This window comes from Schistocerca americana, chromosome 3, assembly GCF_021461395.2.
Source record: "Schistocerca americana isolate TAMUIC-IGC-003095 chromosome 3, iqSchAmer2.1, whole genome shotgun sequence".
NCBI classification, from domain to species: domain Eukaryota; kingdom Metazoa; phylum Arthropoda; class Insecta; order Orthoptera; family Acrididae; genus Schistocerca; species Schistocerca americana.
The window spans coordinates 872,067,969-872,091,006 of NC_060121.1; the positions used below are offsets into that span (position 1 = coordinate 872,067,969).

Consider the following 23,038-nt stretch of genomic DNA (forward strand, 5'->3'; position numbering starts at 1 on the left):
ATGTTGAGATGTAACTGCAAAGATGTCAAGTAACAGGGCATCAACCTGAGTGCCTTCGTCTACAGCATTGTGTGTCTCATGGAGGAAAAGAGTGATTGCTTCAGTGTTTCACAATAAACTGCTGCTCGAAGTAGAGCAACTCTTTTGCATAATCTTTGTAGAATCTTATAGGTGTCTCATGTAGTACTGATGCCTTTCCACTACTAAGCAAATGTAGTTCCTTTTCTATTTTGCGATCAGTTATCTCAATATCTGACATTTCAAACTTTGTACGATGATTGAAAGGAGGGACCGTGTTACCATCTTCCACGTAAAACAACTTTGCAAGACCAAATTCAGCATTGCAACCTTCTCTCTATTATCTTCCATTTTGGTTACAGCATGGTCACAGAGTGAATAAATACTGTTTCAAGCCACTTACTGATTTTAGAAAAGACTAAAATCTTTTAGGGTTTTTACTAAGATTGACAAAATTTTACTTTAAGAGTCATTGAGCACTTCTCTCATTGCTCTCCTTATCCTCATTTTTGCTTCATTCAGCTTTTGTTTCTCCTCTAGGTTTTGACTTCTTTTGAATCTGTGACGACACTCCATTTGTGTAGCAGTGTTCCAAAATGGCTGTATAAAGGCACATTTGCATGAGGTGCATGAGTTTTCCTCGGAAACGCGAAATCTTAATTAAATAATTAATCTCTGACAAATAAATAAAGCCTATGGCACAGAACTGCAGCGCTATGCCGCTGATAAAACAAAATACAATTATGACACTCTTATGTTTCATTAAGAAGAAGGAGGTGTGGAGAATAGCTGGTGCAGGAAGCACATATATTTTATTAACTGGCACACCGCCATATCTGGTGTTAGATAAGAACACTGCGAGTTGCAATCTCACTAGGCACTCGACCCTGTAAAGATTCTATATTTATGAAAGTAAGTTGAATTATTTAACTGTAGGCTTTTTCGTTGAATATATCTGATTTAACTGACTGTGTAAACTTTTTTATGTTTAGTAGACAGTCACCTCTGTACGACGTATTGACATGGCTGGCAAATTATTCTAATATTGAGATTTTGAATCCGCACCTACCGCAGCAGTCTTTGGAAACGATTTAAATACGAAGTCCGATTATTTGAGTCTTATTTCACGGTCAACTATGAATAACATTGCATTTACGAAAAAACCATTGTCAAGCGTCTGATACCAAACAATTAAACGTCCACATTCCAGATAAGCAAATATTAATTACAACCAATCTCTATCATAAATATACAATAAACAATATTTTATTTTATTTATTTATTTATTTTATAGCTAATAAACCACAGTGGGTCTTTCCCATCCCTTAAGGCCTTCCTTGGAACATTCTTGTATATGACAATAATGCTTTTGAATTTTTTTTCCATTTTTGCTCCACATCTTCATTCTAATCACTGAATATTTGATGCTGACTATTCAGGTACTCTACAGTTTGTATCCTGTCAGTCTTGCTAAGCAAAAATACTTTCCTATTTTTTTATGTTCCTTGAAAAACTCCTAGTCATAGAGTTGCCATCACTGCCTTGTGAGCACTGATATCTTTCTCTACATTAACTGATTTTTTAAGTTCAGTTCTATCTGTTGCTAGGAGATTGAAGCCCTCCCCCTAATTACAACAGCATGATCAGGAAAATTATTAGCAATATTCTGAAAGTTCTCTCTGAAGTGTGCTACTGCTACAGGTCTTGATCATGCCAATCCATAAAGGCATCTGATTATCATTTCCGAAACAGCTTTGATGCTGAACTTCACCCAGATTAATTCAGGTTTGGAATCGGTGATAGCCTCACTAGATATTATCGAGCTCTTTACCGTAACAAATATGCCACCACCATTGGTGACTAACTTATCCTTTCAATAAATTTTCCAATCTGGACTTAGAATATTGTTGCTATTCACTTCTGGTTTCGACCAACTTTCTGTTTCTAATACTGTGTGGGCATTATAACCTTAAATAGCTGATACTAATTCTGGGACCTTTTCATGGATGTTTATGCAGTTTAGTTATGCCATACTAACCTGTTCAATATCTGATCCACAAAGACGAGCATTCTCTGAGAACACTGCAGGTACTACAACTTTGTTTTTGGCAGTCAGTTTGTGTCTGATCCCAAGGAGAGGGAGAGGGGGAGGGGAGGTAAGGCAGGATCTCTGTAACCTAAAAAAAAGTACATGCACTCATATTGAACTACCACAGTGGCTACTCTACACCCTGTGTGTACTGCATGCTAGACCTAGTAAGGGAGACCCTACAATTGCGCATCCAATAGTGCCAGGTCAAGAAATTCACATTCATTACCATCACAGAGTCGTCTGAACCTCTGGTTTAGACCTTCCACCTGCTACAAACCAGAGGACCAGGATCAACCCTGGGGACAATGCTACAAATAGGCAGCTTAGCCTGCATCCCATGTGCGATATTAGCTGCCTTCACCAAATAGGCTATCTGTCTAAAGGAACTGAGGATGGCCTCACCAACACCCAAGCAGCAGGTGACATTACTGCTGACATGTGCCACTAGTTGCAGCTGGCTCCCCCCCAATGTGCTCGATAGCTGTTGGCAGTACCTCATGCATGTCACAGATGAGACACCTGGCAAACTTATCGAGTGCACACTGACATTCTTTCCCACCCAGCATGCTAGTTAACCGAGGTTCTCCATTACCAGCCTAACACTGGAGTTTCCAATAACTAACTGCCCCCTGCACATGTCCGTACTGGTCAGAAAATTCGACCCCCGGCCCAGTGGGAAGGGCATCCGGTACTGGCTTGGAAGTATTGTCAACACTAAGTAACACCTTGTACCTGTTGCTAAGTGTAAGGAGCCAGGTGTTCATCCCATTCTCTCTTTCACCTCCCACCCAGTGATGCACTAACACACCACTGTCCGCCACATACTCTCGAATGGGGACAGACTGCTTAGACGTTGTGGCAACTGACACACTGCCACCAAATCAACGGGACTGCTTGGCTTTGTATCTGCCACTGGAGTCCACCAGCCTCCTACAGATGCTTCCAGCCTTTGCTCCAGAGTTAGACTCTGGGCAATGCCACGACCTGCTGTGAGATAAAAAGACACTGCATGCTGCCTCATGTTTGTAATGGAACTGCATACGATGTTTGGCTGCCACCGCCAAGTCAGCTCAAAGTGCCTACCGTGCCAGATCAGTGCACCGCTTCTCGGGAATGTCTGTATGATGTATGTGGCAATTCCTTGCCCACTCCTGAGAATGGGAATATTTAGAGCTAATGACAAACCCCTGCTGGAAGTGGCGTGTACACAGCTGACTGGCCACATTGAACGAATCGATAAAGAACTGCTCCTGTTCATTTGTTTCGCAACAGCTGTGCATAATGTCACTTGTGTCTCCCAAACCATCTAGGAAGCCATGACCCTCAAGTGGGAGATACACTGGCATCCTGAACACCAGAGGAACCATTCTTCCATTCCTCCATACCTGTCATTGCGTCCAATGAGGATCATCCTGCTGAACTACTACATCTTTGATATCAGCAGCTGGATGATTTGCAGGCAAAAAAAGGTTGCACTTCATTCTGATGACTCAAGAGTAGTAGTGGAGCTTCAACAGGGGCAGTAAAATATGAAACTAGCAGCTCATACTTTTGATATTCACTTTGGGATCTAGTATCTCTGCATCCTTTGTGCTTTGTATCTTGTATTTTTGTTCACTGTGTCAGGTACTCACCCAGTTGCAGTGTTGAGTAAAGGGCCGAGAGTTGAGAAATCAACATCTCTATGGTTTGCACCCAGCATAATTTACCAGTGCACACAGTCGCATGTAATAAGTCTTACAATGTAATTCATTGGGTTTGTCAACGAAAATGTCATTATGCAAGCAAGTGCCAGGAGTGTGCCTGGCTTAGATGTGGGAGACTGAGGGTGGCAAGGGGACTTAAGAATAGGCCAAAATAACTGTAAGTTTTTGTCTTAAATAGATATTTTGTAAAATAGAATGAGTACTGTGTATAGTAAAGTTTAGGTAACTCATTAGAGAACCTTTTTAGGTTAGCTGTATTACATGGAATATGTCAATAATTGGAACTTGGAGTGTGTAGTCTGGTAGAAAACATTGGCAGTTCCAGTAATTAGTAAAGTGTGTATTAGAAGACAGTAGTTAGTGAATGACACTTTGACATCCTCTACTTCACTCATAATGATACTATTTACACTACCTCACAACCACTGTGTTGCTATGTTGTCATTTGCACAGTCTCCAGTTCTTACTTTTAGTACTGTTAGTAGCTACATCATTTTACATCCTGGGAAGGGAACAGGAATCAGGAAGGAATGTAATTTTGTTCCCAAATGTAAAGTAAATAATAAGATAGATGTAATCAGCTGTAGTTCAGCAAAGACCATGTAGAGCCTAGTCTAAGAGCCACAGCAGAGTCAGATGTTCCAAGTTTTCTGTCCTTATATTATCCAACACTAATCCTAAGCAGCAATATTCTAAGGCACCACATGGATGTGAGGTGAGTCATTGTCCCTGGTGGTGTAAGTTAATCTTCTCTGGGTCTGCCAGGATACACTGTACAGAATTGCAGAGAATCAGCCGACAATGTCTGTAGATTTTTGACTTTATGGGATGTGGTGTGTGAGCTGTAAGACCTTCAGTACACACACCATCAGATTATTTGACTTGTTGCTCTAACGAAGTAGGCGAGTGTCAGCAATATGTCTCATGGCCTTATCGTGGCATGTTTATCTTCTTCCATTAGGTCAGATGATAGAAATGCCACTTGCATGCTTAGAGTAGCAGATTGATGGTGACCAAAATTGACAGTCGGAAGTTCCTTTGGTATTGGTACGTTAATCTTATTCTCACATATATCTCTGACACTAGAAAAAAGTGTCTATACATTTATCTTCATGGCTATGTACAGGAATATGGTAATCTTATTGGATGCAGACAGAAACTTGACTATAGACTGGTACAGACAAATGTAGAACTCGTACAGACTGGTACAGACTAATGCAGACTGGTACAGACTGGTGCAGACAAATGCAGACTCACTAATCAGAGGGCTGTACACTTGTTATAATACCTCGCGTGTTCATGTATCACTGCGCGAGTGTGATCCGTGAGGACAAAAGGTTCTACGTTAGCAGCAATCTCATTGGGCTGCATTACATATTAATACACGGATTGGCTGAAGCAGAATTTGGTCCATCTCTATGGCAGCGCCATCTTGTAGTGCAGAGATGGACGAGCGCTGCACCTGCACTGTTGTGCTTAGCAGGGGCGCACTTTAGTGGGAAAGTTGTATACGCGCTGACTACGCGGAACTATGTACACAACATGGGAGAACATATTGGATACCAGGGAAAGTTTTATGAAGTTTTTCAAAGGTTCATTATGGGCATAGGAGGGTAGCTAAAACAGAACAACTAAAAGTGAAGTGTACAGGTCAGTGAGTGCCTCGTTTTTTTATGTCAGTCGTGGATAGTATGTAATATTGCTTATGTAATTGCAGGGTGTGACTCAATGTAACATGAAAACTTTTTAGAGTTTTGTGTTAAAAGTAATAGGTAAATGTGAGAAATGTGGATTTTAGCATGCAAATGTTAAGTATGTCAGAATGCCTTCCTGAGCCCCATTCCTTTCCCAGGATGTGACAAGATGTAGTTGCTAACAGGACTAAAAATGAGAACTGAAGTGAAAAGCCCCCAGGGGCTCAGCATTCGTTTGCTGAGTGCAGGCTTGGCAACCCCGGGGTCCTGAGCTGGGGACGGGTCAGCGCTGCCAGTTTCCCGTCACCGTAACCCCCGGACATACTTCAGCGACCACCGTATGGCGCAGCAGTGGAATGTTGTGTGCTGTGGGGAATGGTAATCTTGGCTTGACTGCCTGGATTGCGAGGAAGGTCAACCTCTATAAAAACCCCTCAATCTTACAGTGTGCTGCACGCCTATAAGATGCATGGCTGTTGGGGTGGAACATTCGCAAGCGGGCAACCTCTGGGGTAACAACACCCTAGTTGTATAATGCTTACTCAGGCATGCGGGGCTCTGTCTGAGCGGACCTTTAGTTCCCTAGCTGCTCGTGGGACCACAATGGACCCTTCGACCTCTACATTTCCCCCTACCAGTGGATCGGGTGGGCTTCTGGTAGGAAAACACATACCATCGAAAAAGCTGCTTCGTGCTGCGAGTCCTCCAGCGCCTGGTGTTACTAGAGATTTATCAGACTGTTGTAACAGAGCACATGCTGATAACTAGGATGTGGTTTTGATTGTCAAACAGAAGGAGGGTAGCTTTGAGAGGGTTTCTCCCTTTTATATCCACAAGGGTCTTGAGGGAATTGCAAGAACACTGAAATCTGTGAAGCGACTGTGCAATGGGACTCTGTTAGTTGAGACTTCTAGTTCCTGTCAAGTCGCTTCTCTTCGGGAAGCAACCTGTCTTGGAGAGTATGCTATCGAGACCTAGCTCCACTCCACTTTGAACTATAGTAAGGGTGTTGTGACATGTAGAGACTTCGTGGATATCCCCACAGACGAGTTGAAATCTGAGTGGGCTGACGAAGGTATTGTTGACATGCAGCATATTATGAAACGAGTCGATGGGGACCTAGTCAAATTCGACTCGTTTATTCTCACATTCAGTTGCCCGAGAATCCCAGAGCATGTTAAAGCGGGTTTCTTAAGTTTGCCAGTACGGCCATATTTCCCCAACCCAATGCGCTGTTTTAAATGTCAGCGCTTTGGGCATACTACGCTGGGGTGCAATGGGATAGCCACTTGTGGTGAATGTGGTCAGCCTGCCCATGAAGGAGCCGATTGTTCTTCGCCTGTGAGGTGCGTGAATTGCTCTGGGAGTCACCCTGTCTGGAGCCAGGTCTGCCCCATCTCTCGAGGAACGGAAGATACAGGAGATCAAAACATCTAAGCGCATCCCCTATGGTGAGGCCAAGAAGCTCTGTAAGGCCATGCAGCCTCCTGTGTTTACAACATCTTTCGCTTCCACTCTGAAGAAACCGGTACAGTTGGTCACTGTTGCTATGCAAACGGAGGTTGCTAGTGTCAGCACTAATACCTGCGTTTGCCAGTGCACTTGTGCTGCTGCAGTTGTTTTGAAACCTGCAGCTCTCCCCACAACGTCGGACAAGGCCGTGGTTGCTGACTTTTGGGGTACTTCCTGCCCCTCCCCATATGGCGCCTTCTGCCCAGGCGAGTAAAGCTCCAACTGTTGACAAGGTTCTGCATTCTAAGCCCCCCAAGACAAAGACGCCGAAGGTGAAGGTTTTGCCACCTGAGGAGACTAGTCAGGGTCGGTCCGATGATGAGGCCACCGTACTGTCTGACATCTCCCTTGGGTCGTCATCGGAGCTGGTGGACATTGATGTCGACCGGGGGCGATCTTCTCGCCCCAGGAATAAATCTCCAGCCAGTACGGGCTCTCCTCCAAAGCACAGAGGCAGGGTGAAAGTTCAGCCACTCTGATCACTGGCTCCCATATTACAGTGGAACCTGAATGGGTTCAGGACGCATGTAGCCGAATTACAACTCCTTACGAGAGTGCCCCTTGTGCTTATGTCTCCAAGAGACACATTTTCGGGTCACTGATGCCCCTTCTTTATGGGGCTATACTGTATATAGAAAAGATGATCTGATGGGGGGAAAGGCAAGGGTGGTGTTGCGGTTTTTGTCCGTGACATGACATGCACCACTCATCAGAGCTCCCTCTCGTTACGGACTTGCAAGCAGTTGCAGTTGACCTTCTTGTGGGGCGGAGGCTCACAGTCTGTTCCGTTTACTTACCGCCTCAGGATGCAATAGACTCTGAGGCTCTCACCAACCTTATTAGCCAACTCCCCCGCCCATTTCTCCTTCTGGGGGACTTCAATGCTCATAATGTCTTATGGGGCTCTACGACTACTTGCCCCAGGGGTCGCGTTCTGGAAAGCCTCATGATGTCCGAAGAACTGTGCATCATCAACTCTGGTGCTCCCACTCATTTCTGTACTGCTTCTGGGTCGTCATCAGCTATTGACCTTTCCTTTTGCTTTCCAGCACTCGCAGATTCTGCTCTGGGGGAGGTTGCTGCTGACCTCCATTCTAGTGACCACTTCCCCTTTTGGATTCGCCTCCTGGATGAGACTGTGTCATTAACAGTGCCACCCCAGTGGCACCTCTGCAGAGCTGACTCGACACTTTTCAGCCATCTGGCTGTTTTGGAACACCGTGCCAGAGTCCATGAATGGGTCGACCATGTTACAGCCGTGATCTCCCATGCTGCTGAATTGTCAATCCCACGGTCCTCTGGTCATCCCAAGAGACGTCCTGTCCCTTGGTGGACCACTGAGTGCCACTCAGCCATCCGAGCCCACCGTACAGCTCTGCGCCGCTTCAAGTGCCCTCCATCAGCTGACAATCTTGTGGCCTTTCAGGTGGCAAGGGCCAAGGCACGGCAAATGATTATAAAGATAGCAAACGACGGTCATGGCAATCGTTCTTGAACTCCATCTCCTGCGCCACTAGTTCTACGAAATTATGGGAAGCCATCCGGAGGATGCCACGGCATTGCTGCATCAGGGATGTCTCCTCACGGCGCCGAGAGACATTGCCCAGACACTGGCCATGCATTTTGCGGAATCTACCGCCACTATTAACTGTGATCCAGATTTCAGCCGCTACCGCACTGCCATCTAGAGGGGTCACTTGGACTTCCGATTTCCAAATTCTGAATCCTACACCTGCCCCTTCACAATGGGGGAACTGGATTCGGCGCTGCGTGTGACTCATGATACTGTGCCCGGTCATGATCAAATCCGGTACAGCATGCTGCAGCAGTTGTTGCTGCCATCCAAGGAAGTTCTCCTGAATTGTTTTAATATGATATGGTAATCCGGCATGTTCCCTGACTCGTGGAGGGAGGAGATTTTGATTCCCCTCCTCAAACCAGGGAAGGACCGAATGCATCCCAGTAGTTATTGGAGTACTGCTTTGACGAGCTGCGTCGGGAAGACGTTGGAACGCATGGTCAACCGTCGCCTGGTTTGTCTGCTCGAGACCAGGCAGCTCCTTAGCCACTCTCAGTGTGTCTTTCGGAGATGTCATTCAACTATAGACAACTTGACCCTGCTTGAGGCGGCCATCCAGTAGGCCTTCCTACGTAACCAGCATTGTCTAGGTGTATTCTTTGACATTAATAAGGCGTATGACACTGCTTGGCGCCGCCTTATCCTCAATCAACTCCATCAGTGGGGCTTTCGTGGCCATCTCCCCATCTTCATTAGGTCCTTTCTTTCCCACTGCCTCTTTCGATATCGGGTTGACAATGTGCTATCTGATTTGTACGTGCAGGAGAATGGTGTTCCTCAGGGAAGCGTTTTAAGTGTCACTCTCTTTGCCGTCGCCATTAACAGTATCACGTCCACTATACGGAGTCCTGCCCAGTGCTTCTTGTTTGTGGACGATTTTGCTGTTTTCTGTTCTTCCTCCGGTCTTGTCACTGCTAGTCGGCAGTTGCAGCTTACGATAACGCGATTAGAGGCATGGACTGCGAAGACGGGTTTTACCTTTTCTGCAGACAAATGGTGTGTTCATTTTAATCGTTCTCGACGTCTTTTTACCTCCCCTGAATTGCGTCTGAGGGACACCATTCTTCCTTTTAGCGACACTGTGAGGTTCCTGGGCCTCAATTTTGATTCCAAGTTGTCGTGGTTGCCGCCCCTTAAGGACCTCGAGGTGCGGGTCCTGAAGGCACTGAATATTTTGAAGTGTGAGCCATCGGTCCTGGGGAGCAGATCGGGCGCCTCTGCTGCAGTTTTATAGGGCTTTCGTCCGATCGCGTCTTGACTATGGATGCACCGTATGTGGGTCAGCGAGGCCTTCGTATCTGAAGATTCTTGACGCAGTACACCATGAGGGTATCAGGCTGGCCACTGGTGCCTTCGATACCAGTTCCATCCCCAGCCTGTGTGCTGAGGCAGGGGAACCGCCGCTCGCCATCCAGCGGAAACTCCTCATGGTGCGACAGGTGTGTCAATTCCTTGCCTGTCCTACCTCCCCTGCGTACCCTACCGTTGCCCGACCGCCTATGGAACGTCTCTTTTCCAGTCGTCTCAGGGCAATGAGACCATTTGGGATTCATGCCAAGCATTTGCTTGAGTCCCTTGGTGTGGAGTGTGTGGCAGCCCAACTCCAGAGTTTTACCTGCCTGCCTCCCTGGTTGCTCCAGAGGCCCAGCGTCCTTTTAGACTTGTCAGAGTACTGGAGGAGCTGCACTCCTGCGTTTGGTTTTACCTCCTTACTTTACGATATTTTAAACCAGCATCCCGACCATGTAACAATATTTACGGATGGCTCTAAACAGGGGGACTCTGTTGGTTGTGCTGTTCTTGTCCCTGATCGAGTCATCAAGTTACGGCTTCCTGCAGCGTTTACCATCTTTGATGCCGGATTTTTTGCAATCTTGTGGGCATTGGAGCAGATGAGACGTGTTCCCAGTCTTAAGTTTCTCATCTGTTCTGACTCCCTGAGTGCCCTTCAGACCATGCAACACTTGTACCCAGCGGATACGGTCGTCCAGAACATCCATGATGCCCTATTCCACCTACAATGGCAGGGGAAGGACGTATTATGGGAAACGAACTGGCGGATGTGGCTGCCAAAGATGCATGTTCCCTCCCTCACGTTGTTGAATGTGCCGTCCCCCTCCATGCTGTTACCTCCCTTTTGCATTTTCGTGTTATGCGTCAATGGGAAGAACAGTGGCTGGCAGTCAGTGAAAATAAGCTGCGTCTGGTCCAGGCCACCACGCGGCCATGGCGAACGTCCTACCAGTCCTGCAGGCGGGATGAGGTTCTCCTCACTCGCCTCCGCATTGGGCACAGTCCCTTAACGCATGGTTTTTTACTCTGGCGGGAGGACCCCCCAATCTGCAGTGCTTGTGGCGTCCAGATTACTGTCCGCCACATTTTACTTGACTATCTTTTATTCTCTGACCAGAGGGCGGTGGTTTCCTTGCCACCGGATTTGCCCTCTATTTTGCAAGACGACGCAACGACTGTGGTTAAGGTCTTACGGTTTTGTGTCCTGTCCAATTTGTTGCCTCGGATTTTAGGGAGAGGGTTTTAATATGCTGCTGGGTGACTGGCTCACCCAGGTTTTAGGTAAGAGGTCCGCCAGTCACTATTACCTACTTGTTTCACTTCGATTTCTGTTCTCTTTCCTTGTGTTTCCTTTCCTTTTTTAGTGCGTTTCTTCTTCTCTTGTTTTGCCTCTGTATGTGAGGATTTGGAACTGCGTCAGGTCTGTGTCTTTTAGCCGTTCTCCTTGTTCGCTGTCCGTCTTCGTCCCGACACCGCATGTGTTCCTGTTTCTATGCGTTTGGGCGCCGATGACCACGCTGTTTAGCGCCCGAAAACCTCAAACCACACACACACACACACACACACACACACACTGAAGTGAAGACTGTGCAAATGAGAACATAGAGACTCGGTGGTTGTGAGATAGCGTAAATAGTGTCACTGTGAATGAAACAAAGGATGCCAAAGCGTACTTGAAACTGATTCAGTACTTACGTTTGCAGGCAGTTTTAAATAGGAATTCGAAAGCTGAATTTTATTGGGGGGCAACAAGCTGCAATGGAACAGACACCGCCTGAGTGCTGTGACCCAGACACTGACCGCTGCAGAACAACACCTCTGTTGATACGACTTCTCAGCAGAAGCCATCACTTCTGCATATCAGCAACTTTGGTACTCGGGAAACGTCTGGAGTCTGAAACACTGTTGTGAGAAAACAGACAGACACCAATCACTGACACTGTTCCAGACCTTTTTGTGGTAACAGAGGAACACAGTCCACTTCTGCAACGGTAGCATGGAGCAACTGTATCGAAACCTACCCTCAGCAAGCCCATCGAGGCAGACCAGCAGGGCAATGTAACTATGCCCAGTTGCACCAGCCATATCAATGGAGTCTTCACCATAACTATGTTGCTGCTCTCAGGGACTGGGTGTTTGTGTTGTCTTCATCATTTCATCATCATTAGTGACACTGACTAGATTGGACTGTGTAAAAACTGGGACTTTGTATAGGCACTGGTGACCATGCAGTTGAGCACTCCACAAATCAAACATCACTGCTGGGCTGTGATCCGAGGATCGTTGCCCAACTGCCTTGGAGTTGGCAGCCACCACTCTACTGCCGCATCTATGGAACCGTATCTGCAGCCAGAGTCTGCCAGCTGCACACCACTGCTCTCCAGCCTTTGATCCTGAGGTAGATTCTGGGCAATGTTACGATTTGCCACGAGAGAGATGATGTTGCAGGCTGCCTCGTGTCCGTAGCGGAACCACGGTCACTGTGTGACAAAGCAAGCTGGAATAGTTTTTACTTCCCCTCTTGTTTTTCCATCTACCTCCTTAAATTCAATTTTTCATTCTTAACTAATTACCATTAACATACATGAGTATAATTTGCATTTTCGTAAGAGTGAAAGGTTGGCCCTCACTTTTAAAGAATATAACACCAGATCTAATTTTGTGCTTAGTTTTATGTATGTTATTGATTTTCGAATTTATTTTCATTATTCCTAGTTAGTATCTAGGGTGAAATCAGCAACTGTTTCATAACTTAAATTCTGTTGTTGATGTATAAACAAATATAAATTCTGTTCTAATTATAAACATTTGGAGGAACAACTAATTGTACTCATAAATGATCTATTTGGCTCTATTTGAAAACATGTTAGCAAAGCCAGCCCTTAATTAATTCCAAAGTAGTTAACAGTTTTGTCAAAAGTATTTTTTGCGTACTCATCTTTGTTAATTTTGTGATTTAAACAAATAATTCAGCTAAAATCTTGTAGTAGAAGAAACAGTTAAAAAGAACCAATTTTTTTATGTATTCAGTTAATTTAATGAGTTAAGTTTTAATTGTAATTTATGTAAATCAGACTTCAAAAAATATGTAGTTTCAGCATCTGTTATTGTGAGGATATATAAGGGCCCCATTTTTGGTCCCGAGACAGTCAGTCCATGGTCGAGTTTCAGATTAGAACCTGTGTTGGTTACAACAACAATAATGCATAAATGTAACTGTGAAATAAGTGGAACATAATTAGGCCATGTGTTAAAACAGTGACAGTGTCTGTTCCATACAAACCTGATTATTTTACTGCTCTTAGATATTCAACAATAAATTATTGTAGCAGTATGTGGATGTTCACCTGAAAACTATTAATGAGGTTTATCAAAAGTTAAACAATAGTGCACTGGCCATATTAAATGTGTATATGTCGAGAGTTGTGAAAAGTGGAAGTAAACAACTGTAAAACTCAAATGTATACCTGTTGGCTACATCATTTACATGTTATGAGTGGAAATATGAGCATGTGCCAAACCATACCAGAGATGGAGCACACTCAGATGAGTTGAAGAAATTAGTGAAGAACTGTTTTTGTTCATTGTTTGCTTCCCTAGACCTGCCCATAACATCACTACCATCTGCCAGACTACGTTTGAACGCACAGTGCCCAGGTGGGAGAGACATATCCCGTCCTGAGCACCAGAAGAATAACTCTTACGCCTCTCTGTAGCAGTCATTGCAATCCCAACCCACTACAACAATAAAGTGTATCATAAAATTTCATAATGTAGAAATTTATCAATGAAAATATTCTGTAATTGCATATACAAAAAAGATACTCATCAAGAGCCAGCAGGAGAAAACACATTTAAAAGTTATGAAAATGTGCAAGCCTTAATAACTAGTTGGCTCCTTCTTCTGGCAGAAGAGTTGAAGGGGAAAGAAGAGGAATGGACTGGCAAAGTTTATGAAATGGGAAAGTTGTGCAGAAATCGACAAGAAACCTGGGTCATGTAGATTCACCAGAACAGGTGAGAAGAAAAAAAGGAAATGATGTACGAGGCGACTTCTCATCACATCCAATAAGTCTTCCTCGAGTTTCTGGGTGACTTTTCCATAACTCTCCCATTTTATAAATCTCACCACTCCTTTCCCTTTGTTACACTTTCTTCCCTTTTAATCTTTCTGCCAGAAGATGGAGCTACTGCCTCTGAAAGCTTGCATATTTTCATAAATTTTAAACGTGGTTTCTTCTGTTGCCACTCGGTGAATAGCTTTTTTAATCCATCCAGTTATATTATAGTATAAAAATGAAATTAGACCATTTATATTGCTGATATTTTGTAACCTGCTCTGGCCCATAGCCTGTACCTAAAATAACAAGTACCAAAAAGCAAAATTTTAACACTTTCACACAATCCTGTCAATTAACTTCTGCAAAAATTGTGGAAGACTGCTGGTCCAGTCATTTGGTGGAGTATGATTCCTTCCACTTTTAAATAGGTTTCTCCCACTTTTAAACAATAAATCACATATACTGATTGGCTCAAAAAGTTTTCATTGCATTACAGCTGACGAGTGAATGTAATTTCTAAAGTAGCCATAAAAATTGCTGACATTCTAAGAAATGGCAAGGTTTATGTGGCCAGCAGTCAAAAAGCTCTAAATGCAGCAGCCTGTACATTGTCCTGTAAGAACATAGGGACCATAGCAAGATTATGTGCGAACCACTGGAACATAATTCTGGAGCTGACGATGATGAATACATTTATGTAACTTACTATGTCAGCCATCTGATCTGAAGGTGGGCATGAGAGCCCAAAACTGGTTATCACTGTGAATTAAGACCATTTTAAAAATATTTGTGGCTGGTTGAATTATCCAGTCATTAATGGGTGCAGAGTTCACAAAATTCAGCATGGATAAAAACATAGAAGACACCATGTCATTGGACAACAAATGTCAATAAAAATAAGAGAACCTACTAATATTATTGTGAGTCTGTTATTTAGAAAGTGAAACAGTATGTAAGAACTGCTACCAGTACATCGAAATTTTCAAAATCTCTCTAGATTGAAAGTCCAAAGGCAAAGCTGTAGCTTTTAGAGCTTCCAAGTGACAATAAACAAGGCAAAAATGTCCACAGTAACAAAACACCAGAAGAAAATAATGGTAATATTGGTGATCAAATAGTGTCATTTACCTCTTTTATGTCCCACTAACACAAACCCCAAACAAGAGATATTTGCTGGAAGATTGGAATATTCAACTACTCTGTAGCTTGAATAAAGATCATTTTTAAAGTCAAAGAAAAGGGCTTGTTGCTAAACACATTTGTCATGGAACTTGTTACAAGTTCACCTTATATTCTCATGCTCTTCGCAAGAACACTTATGTGCAACAAAAGGCTTATGAAAATAAGCATTTCAACAGTTGAACAAAAGAAAGTAAAGCTTCAACAGAACCAGGATCTGCATCTACACAAGGCTAAAAAGTTTGGGTTGGCTTCTTATGCTCTTACTGTACTTTTTATTGTGATTTATTATGATTTACAAAAGACGCTAACCTTTCCTAGACTGGCATGTCAAGTAACTTAGTACAAATGTAATTTGTGGGTTGCCGCAATCTTGAAGGTAGTGGAGGTTCCAATTGCTACTGTCCTACTATTTAAATACATAACTTTTTTCTTTTGCTGTTATGTATGCATTACATAACTGTAGTTATGTGAAATGAATAATTTCTTATTTGGACCTATGTCCCCAAAACCTAACCATTCACCAAGTAATTCTGTGCTGCAAGGGAGTAGCTAGTTTATCTAAAAACAATCTATTAAAAACATTATAATACAATTTTCATACTAAAGGAACATGTAGAGCTAACGTTTGCAGTGAGCAAATAGCTAATTGTTTGTAACATAGTGTAACTCAGTTATCTGTTTTAGTACATTTTTCATTTTCACCCAAAACCTTCTGTGTAAAAAGTTATCTGTAATTTCACCTCCAAGAAGACAATACTTTTGTTATTTTACCTTCAGGTTTGATTAATTCTTAGAACTAATATAATAATTTAGTTGCCCTAATTTTTTTAACTGTAAAATACATTTGTTTATGAGAATGAAGAGCTAAACAAGAAATACGGCAAATTGGGAAAATCGCAAACCTTTATATTTTATATGAAGATCAGTAAATCAAAGCAGTGGTGTATATGGGACAAATAATTAATAAACTTTATTAGTTAATTACATGTTCCATGAATTATTTTGCATGATAGGTCATAAAAATGTGGAACAAGTCATTTTACATTCACATCACAAATTAATTTGTATGTACAGACACATGAACATTTCTAAGTGTGTGTGTGTGTGTGTGTGTGTGTGTGTGTGTGTGTGTGTGTGTGTTTTCCTCCCCCTCCCCTTCCCCTCTCACAAAAAGCAAAGGGACATACAGATGTGTGTTAGTAATTCCCACCCACTGCTTTTTACATATTACAGTAATAGAAATTCTTCTACAGAATAGCAGGAGATGTCAAGGAGAAACTTTCTCAGTTTGTTATCAAATTATATTGTGCTGTCTGTCAGAAATTTTATATCACTAGGTAAGTGATCAAAAATTTTTGTTGCAGCATTGTGTACTCTGTTTTGTGCTACAGACAACCTCAATGTGGAGTAATGAATGTCATTTTTCCTTCTGATATTGTAATTATGTACATCATTGTTCCTTTTGAACTGTAGTGAATTATTTACAACAAACATCATGAGGGAATAAATATATTGTGAAGCACTAGTCAGAATTCACAATTCCTTAAACAGAGGTCTAGAAGATAACAGTGGGTGAGCACAGCAAGTTGTTTGCCTAGTGCAGAGTTTCTTTCTTAAAGAAGAGTTACCCCAAAACATTATTCGAAATGAAATTATTTAATGAAAATATGTAAAATATGTCAAATTACTGATTTGTCTCTCCCCAAGTGCAAATGTGGCTGAACTAAGTTGTTTGAGGGATTCCAAAACGTGTTTTTTTCCAATTTATATTCTTATCAATATGGACCCCAGTTTTCACCTTATTATTTCCTCAACATGTGTTGCACTTATCATTAGTGTAGTACCCAAAGATGTGCAGAACTGAAAATGTTATGTTTTCTTAAAATTTGCATAAAATCAGTTGATGATACTTTTAAGTACTTTGTTTATCATTTCTTCTCTTTTGGTACAAATGCTTCATTTAATTACAATACTAGTATCATATGCAAAAGGAACTAATTCTACTTGTTGTATATTAGACGAAAGACTGTTTACATGGATGAGAAACAGTTGTGAACCTAAAATTAAACCTTGGGGAACCCCATCTGTGATTTCTCCCCAGTCAAAATTATGCCTACACATTATATTGCCTGCATTCTTTTAGTTAGCTATGACATTATCCATTGGTTGGATACACTATCAGTCACATAAAATATCAGTTTAACTAGGAGAATACTGTGATTCACACAGTCAGATGCCTTAGTGAGGAAATACCAACTGGTGCTATTTTATTATTTAATGCTTATAAAATCGGGTGAGTGGCTGTGTAAATGGCATTCTCAGTAGAACAACCCTTCTGAAACCCAGAGTGGTTTGCTAAGGATACTATTGTTAAAGTGAAATGCTGTTCTACAATACAAAATTTTACTATCAAAACTTTCGAAGAATGAAGCCGGCAGTGAAACAGTTTGGTAGTTATTCATATCTCTCTTAACATCTTTCTTGAAGAGGGGTTCAACAACGGAATATTTGAGTTATCTCTGGGAAAATGCTTTGAGTTAGTAGTGTATTATAAATTTCAGATAGGACAGCATTTATTACATGGGAACAAATTTTTAATACTCTATTGGAAACACACTTAAGACAAGACGAGTTTTTATTTTTAAGTGACTGTATATTTTAAGAAGGAGAAGTTGGTGATATGTTTGTATGATTGAATTTTATGGAAGTTATGTTTTCAACATATTGCTGTGATTTTGCTCTTGTACTGTTTGTCCTTCTGCTCTCTACTGTATGCAAGAAATCATTATGAAATGTGTTTATCGATATTGTTTTGTTCTGTGGCTGGGTGTTCTGTCCCTCATTTAGATTATAGATTAGATTAGATTGAGTTCTCGTCCCATGGACCCAAAAAGAATTGATTCTCAAGGTTGTAGAACGTGTCAGAAAGTATAACATACAAAATGTAGAACATTTGAATATACTAGTACACACTTCTTTAATCATTTGTCAGGAGATTCTCAAAACATGTGAATACATTATAGTAAACTGGAACTGCTAACATTTACAGAATTAATACACTGTCCAAATGAAATACAGTTGTGTACTTTTAATAAATTAATCATATTGAAAATACCCAACCTTGACTGTTGAGACCAACTGAAATGCACAGACTTTTTACTTAAGCTGGTCCAACAGTCTCTGTTATTCATAGATAGAGGAATGAGCCACCTACCAAAAAGTCTTTTAAACTCTGTTTAAAATGCACTTTATCTGAAACCAAATTTTTAGTGGTTGCAGACAATTTATTTAAAATGTCTACTCCTGAATACTGAACATCTGTTTGGACCAAGCTGAGTAATTTTAGGTCTTTATGTGGATTGTTCTTTTTCCTAGTATTGATACTATGAATTCAGTTATTGGCAGGAAATACAGACATATTATTTTTAAGAAATCTCTTGAAGGAATAAATATACTGAGAAGCAGTCGTTAGAATACCCAGTTTCTTGAACAAGTTTCTACATGACAGTTCGGAATTTACATCACAAATGAGTCTTATTATAAACTTTTGCACTCTTAAAAGTTTTTCTTCTTTTGAAGATTTATCACGAAATATGATCTCATATCACATAACAGAATGAAAGTAAACAAAACATGTAATTTTTTTTTGCATTTATGACTGCTACATATGACATCATTAAATTGAAAATATAGGTTTCTTTAGGTGTTTCAGCAATTCTTTGGTATGCCCTTCCCACCTTAATTTATTATCAAGTTGTAATCCCATAAATTTAGCACTTTCAACTTCATCTATCTGCATATTTTCATATGTCATACATACGCTTGAAGAAAATCACTTACATATTCTGCATATACTGAGTCTTTTCAAATCTTTATGACAGTGAATTAGCTTAAACGATCACTACCTCAACAAAATTTGATTAGCAGCCATTTTAAAATCTGTACCTGACTTGCAATGTGTTGTAATGTTTGTATCATCTACAAACAAAACAAACTTGGCATCTGGCAATGTAACAGAAAAGAGTTCATTAATGTATGCAAGGCAACGCAATGGACCCATGATGGAACCATAAGGAATACCACATATAATTAATTCTCAGTCAAATGAAGACTGACCGCTTATTCTGCAGCTATTCCGCAATGACACCCTTTGTTTCCAGTTAGTTTGGTAAGACTCTAACCATTTTACAACACTGCCAGTAATGCCATAAAATTCTAATTTACTTGAGAAAATTCTGTGATTCTCACAGTCAAAGGCTTTTGACAGGTCACAGAAAATTCAATTAGACTCAGATTTGTTATCTAGTGAATTAAGTACATTCTCACTGTACATGTAAATAGCCTTTTCTATATCAGAACCTTAAGGAATCCGACCTGTGACTTGTACAATGTATTGTCTGCAGTCAGATACTTAAGAAGACACTTGACGACAACCTTTTCAAAAAGCAAACAAAATTTACAACTACCTAATATACAATTAACCCTAATTTTTACTTGGTTCACTACAATGGCATCAATATTAAATTTGAACTTTATATTATAATGAACTAAAATGTTGTTAGAGATTTCACCACTTATTCCTAAGTGTGTCTATAAATAATTGTGAGTGCCTGTGATTCAGTCATCTGCTCAACATTGCACAGTTACCAGGAATCATTCAACATTGTAACATTGTCTAGTACTTTGTGTTACAAGTAATATCTTTTGTAAAAGTTCTTGGAGTTTGCTGGAGTCCTTCATTTTGACAGTAAGAGGAAGTAAATGAAGATGGTGTGGGAGACCTGATATGCAAGAAGAATTTGAAAGAGCACCCAAAGACCTAATTTGCAACAATGACCCTGCAGTAGATGAAATTTCCTCAGGATTGTTGAGAACCTTAGGAGAGCCAGCCATCACAAAAATATTCCACCTGTTATTCAAGAGGCATGAGATAGGTAAAATATCCTCAGACTTCAAGAATAATGTAAAATTCTTATTCTGAAAAGGCAGGTACTAATAAGTGTGATTATTACATGAATATCAGTTTAATAAGTCATGGTTGCAAAATACTGATATTTACTATTAAGAGAGGAATGGAAAACTGGTGGAAGCCAACCTTTGACAAGATCAGTTTGGGTTCCAGAGAAATGTAGGGCACCCAAGGTAATACCTATCCTGCAACTTATTTTAACATAAAGAAATGCAAACCTATGCTTAAAGCATTTGTAGATTTAGACAAATCTTTTGACAATACTGACTAGAACACACTCTTTGAAATTCTGAAGCTATCAGGTATAAAATTCAGAAGTGAAATGTTATCTCTGGTATCTACAAAAACTTATAAAGCATTTATAGGAGTTAAAGAACATGAAAGGGAAGCAACAGTTAGGAGTGTGGGACATGTTTTTAGCTTATTAAAGATGTTTCTCTACCTACACATTGAGCAAGCAGTAAAAGAAATCAAGGAGAAATTTGAAAAGGAGATTTAAGTTCAGAGAGAAGAAATAAGATCTTTAGCAATTCTGTCAGAAAGCAAAGGACTTCAAAGCAGTGGCATAGCAAACATAAGAGAAACACATATTGTATTTTATTGGTCTTTTCCATTTCTGTGTGGAGATACAAACTGATATTGGAGATGTCAGTTTTAGGAAAAGACGAGATGAGAGAGCATGAATCAGTGTGATGATTATAAATTGCATATCAATTATAAATATACAGGAGCTAACATACAAAAAAAAGGCCCAAGCAAATTATTCAAAAGGCTCTGAGCACTATGGGACTCAACAGCTGAGGTCATAAGTCCCCTAGAACTTAGAACTGCTTAAACCTAACTAACCAAAGGACATCACACACATCCATGCCCGAGGCAGGATTCGAACCTGCAACTGTAGCAGTCATGCGGTTCCGGACTGAAGAGCCTAGAACCACTTGGCCACCGCAGCCAGCTCCAAGCAAATTATTACTTCATACAATTATAATTAGTCATTTTAATTCAGACTGTTATTAAATCTAACGAAAGATAAATGGATGAATACTTTTATTAAGAACAAAGAAAAGCAATGGGATGTTTACCATTCTTACCACAATCTGTGATTATAGTCTACAACATCATCTCTTTTTGCACAAAAGACACAAATACACACTATAACATCATACTCTGATTATGGATTTTCAACTATTGATCTAGTTTTAAAAATTTACAGTTTTTGCAGTGTGCTTGTGACCATAGTTTAAAACTGCAGATTTTTGTATAAAAGACACAAATTTGAAAGTTATAAGATGTGGCTTCTGGCACAGGGCACCATATCTTTGTGACTTTGCTTCTTTCGTCTGCTTCATTCCAGTCTTAAGTTTTGGTGCGTAACATGTTCAACTGTCCTATTTGTCATACACAAGTGGTTAATAAATGCGTATTAAATACTTTGTGTTATCTCTCAATTAATCCTACATGATAACCACAAAAGATATTTACAATTTATACAACATTGTGATAAGCTGTATTGCATGGTATTCTAGTCTATTATGCAAACAAAATGTATTATACTGTAAAAGCATTTAGTGAGGAAGTTGTAGTGTGCAGATCCTTGAATTTTGCTGTCTGTTTTTACTGTTTCACACTGACAATCTATACAAATTTCCACTATCACTATTTATAAAAATACTCATGTTCATGTTTACATTGCAACCTGATAAGTATTCAGCTACACTATAATAATACTTCTGCAGTTGTTAGGTATGAACAGCTTCTCTAAATACTGGGAAATTTTTCATCATTTTGATGTTACAAAGCAGTTTGTTGTACAAATTGTTTCCTGCTTGGATTTGTCCATTTTGTTTCAGTGTTGTATTTGAATGCTGGACACGAATATCCTAGTTTCTTTTTGTGTTGTGTGAGTAAATACCCTATTTTCTAACTACAAGCAGGTAATTATTATCTAAGATTTTCCATATAAAAAGTATTGCTTACAAAATATGTAAATAAGGCAATGATAGAACTTAAAATTTTCTGAATAAAGGCTAGTGGGAGCTTCTGGGGGCTGCCCTTAATATAATATACAGAATTTACTGTAACAATATTAATGATAATAATAATAACACAAACGTAAATAAAATGTCGCACCTACCTTAGAATATCCCTAATATATTACAAATATTCACTACTTAACCATGATTCAACAAAATTTTATGCTGTTTTTCGGTATAAATACGGACACAGGCTCAAGTTAAGCTTCGATTTGAGCCAAAAATACAGTTCAAAAAACAAAACTAGGAATGGATTCGGAAATGTGTCTGTCAGTCGAAAAATCGTACAGTAGTATAATACAGAATTAGTTACAAAGATTCAATTTACATATTTATATAACTGTTTTAAGACATATAGTTATTATACATTTAGATTAGCAATAATATTATAATACAGTAATACAAGTAAGTACTACACTTACATTTCTCTTGCCTTTGGTGATGCAGAGTTATCAATTACATGACCAAAGTCGATCATTTCAAATTTTTCTCTTTCCACTCTTGAAAATGCTAGGTTACTTATGGCGATCTTGTCTCATCGTTGCCCACAGATATGCGACAATTAATTTCAATGTGTTGAACAAAAGTTCACAGTTGATGCTGAACTGGTATTTGAAGTGCGACTCCTAGCTTTGGAAACATATCTTCTCCATAGGAGATAGAAACGTCAGAAGCTCTAATGGAATTCTTGGTTCAACACCTTTTTTACTGTGGTGTAACATCTTGCAGTAACATATTCTGACATAGAGTTATGTTCCATTAAAATATGTGATATAAAATTCACCCAAATGTTTACTCTCCTTTTCAAGACCATTGTCATCATCAGCTTTGTTTAATAAATTTCAACATCCAGTAAAAATCCAAATTGGGAACTAAGATTATGTAGTGAGGTAAATCGT

The 23,038-nt window shown here is 40.4% G+C and overlaps 1 long non-coding RNA gene across 1 annotated transcript; it reads right to left on the reverse strand.

The window, feature by feature from the left end:
* Nucleotides 1-11,622: 11,622 nt before the first annotated feature.
* LOC124606803 lies at nt 11,623-22,771 on the reverse strand. Its single transcript, XR_006978730.1, has 3 exons — nt 22,562-22,771; nt 11,916-12,374; nt 11,623-11,796 (listed from the first exon to the last, which is right to left on the reverse strand). It is a non-coding gene; the product is annotated as an uncharacterized LOC124606803 (long non-coding RNA).
* Between the last annotated feature and the right edge of the window lie 267 nt (nt 22,772-23,038).